This window comes from Fukomys damarensis, unplaced genomic scaffold (genome assembly GCF_012274545.1).
Source record: "Fukomys damarensis isolate Sample0158 unplaced genomic scaffold, DMR_v1.0_HiC HiC_scaffold_32, whole genome shotgun sequence".
NCBI classification, from domain to species: domain Eukaryota; kingdom Metazoa; phylum Chordata; class Mammalia; order Rodentia; family Bathyergidae; genus Fukomys; species Fukomys damarensis.
This window is the reverse complement of record NW_022900944.1, coordinates 49102804-49105338: the sequence shown is the minus strand read 5'-3', so window position 1 is coordinate 49105338 and position 2535 is coordinate 49102804. Positions and strand designations below refer to the sequence as shown.

General features: G+C 45.8%; 1 protein-coding gene across 1 annotated transcript in view; it reads right to left on the bottom strand.

Moving 5' to 3' along the window:
* LOC104864598 (AFG3-like protein 1) overlaps positions 1-2535 on the bottom strand; it is a 34002-nt gene that overhangs the window by 8304 nt on the left and 23163 nt on the right. The window lies entirely within an intron of this gene.

The window sequence follows — 2535 nt, the reverse complement described above, 5'->3', positions numbered from 1 at the left end:
AAAAAAAAAAAAAAAAAAAAAAAAAAAAAAACAAAATTTTAACTATCAGGTTGCCAAGAGAATGCCCAGGATTAAAATGACTAGTGTCCTCTCCCAGGGCATATGATGAGAGGAGAGAGGCAAGTGCAAGGTCTTAACCACAGAACCACCACTGGAGCTCAACTGGTGGTGATATCAGTGGCTTTTGCCAATAGTTCTTACACTGTGTGAATTCCGTGTGTCCTCTGAGTGTCAGAGGGCAGGGACACGGAAGTTGCCTGCCATCCCTTAGGCACAGCAAAGCCCACAAGATAAGCCTGAGGGTGAAAAGTACTCTACTGAAGCAGCATCCCCAGGCACAGTGCTGGCTCTTCCCCTGGGGTGCAGTGGTGAATTGTCCCTCCTGAGAGGCAGTCCAGTCACTTCCCCGTGTGTGCCCACTGGAAATCCCCACCGAGGGGCCAGAAAAATAAACCTGTTAACTTATTCCAGTGTTTTGGCATGCAAATGGACACCTGAAACTGCAAGGGAAGAAAACAAGGGGAACAAAACACATTCCAAGCATGACAGCCATGACTCTTCACCTGCTAGTCTGGTGACAATGCCTCACTCACCATCTGCCACAGAAGATGCACACCTGAGTGTGAACACTTGACCTAGCGCAGGGCAGGAGGCCACAGGTGGTTGGGAAGAGGCTCTGGCCCACACTCCAGAATGGCAGAAACAAGTGACTGTGGGTTGAGGTCCTCTGAGCTACAAAAACTGAGAGGCATAGCCTTACAAGGGAGGCTAAAACGGGGTAAACAGGGCAGGAAGCCCCTTTGAAGGTCCCTACCCACTCTGGTAGCAAAACAAGTACCTGAGCATAGGAAATGGTTTTAATAAAAAAAAAAAAAAAAACAGCAAAAAGGAAAGGAACTGCCCCAATTTGGAGCACAAGTCCAAGACCAAAGTATAACATGACTCACCTCAAGCATCTTCCTTGGACATGACTTTAGTCCTGTGCAATAAAAACTTATTAAGCCAAAAAAGAACTAAAATACTCATTCAAAGAACAAATAAATAAAATATTAATTCAAATGCTACAATAGGCTTTGGAGCTAAGATCTCGGAGGCCACTGAAATATCCCAACAGGTTCAAAGTTACAGGAACTGGGTAAGCACTGGGCAGGCACAACAGGCACCTGCCAGTTACTAGTGACAGGATGCCTCAGTTCCGCCCAAGCTGAATAGCACAGCGAAACACTCACCAGTGAAGCCTGAGGTAAGAGCTGCCAGCTTCCGTGCCAGGGTGTCCTTACTGAGGCTTTCAGCCAACTTGAGTGGACGCAGATGGACTTTGAAGATGGAGGACCTGCCTTTGATGTCAGGGGGACCTGACAGAGCCAGAGAGAGACACCTCTTCTGAGTTCCATGGGCCTTCAGAACTGGACCCACACAGCCACTTCCCACAGACACAAGGACAGTCTGGAGAAGCCAGGATGCGATGGAGCAAACAGGCCAAAGTGCACATGCGTGGGGCTCTGCAGCACACAGGAACACCACTTTAACACCTGGCCCAGGAACAGATGACCTGACAGCAGATAAAACAAGCACAATGCAGAGAAGTAGGGGGCAGCCACACAGGACAATTATGCTTTGTTGAAGAAGACAAAGATGGTTGACCAGGCCGGGTGTGGTAGCACACGCCTGTAATCCCAGCACTTGGGAGGCTGAGGCAGGAGGATCACTGTGAGTTCGAGACCAGCCTGGACTACATAGTGAGTTCCAGGTCAGTCTCAACTACATAGTGAGACCCTGTCTCAAAACAAACAAAAACAAAACAAAAATCAAACAAACAAAGATGGTTGACCATTGTGAAGGGGAAAGGTTAAGTTTTTATTCTATTAACTATCAAGTCACTACGACACTGTCTGAAAGCAGACACTTGAGGACACCGTTTCATATCCCTGTCACTGTACATGCTGCAGTGATATGCTGATGGCCCTAACTATATCCCTTATTCTCACAAGTGGACTGCCAGAAGATGAGGCCCAGCAACAACATGGGATACGAGAGTCCACATTTTCAAAAAGTTACACTCATTACTTCAATACACTTCTCAGGTGACGAATTAGAAACAGCAAAAAATATATGACAAAATGTTCAACATCACTGGTCATGTGTGAAATGCAGATTAAAGCAATGCTGAGATTCCATCTCACTCCAGGAAGAATGGCTTCTACCAAGAAACTGAGGACCAGGGATTTCGCTCAGTGGTACCTGCCTCGCAAGAACAAAGTCCCAAGTTCAATTGCCGTACCAAAAAAAACCCCAAATAAAACAAAGAAAGAAATCAACCAATAACAAATGCTGGAGGGGCTGTGGGGAAAAAGGAACCCTTTTCCACTGCAGGTGAGAGTGTAGACTGGTGCAACTCTTGCAGAAATCAGTGTGGAGATTTCTCAAAAAATTGAAACCAGAGGTTCCACTTGACCCAGCTATACCTCTTTTTGGTATCTTCCCAAAAGAATTAAAGAGCATCACAAAAAAAAAAAAAAAAAAAAAAAAAAAAAA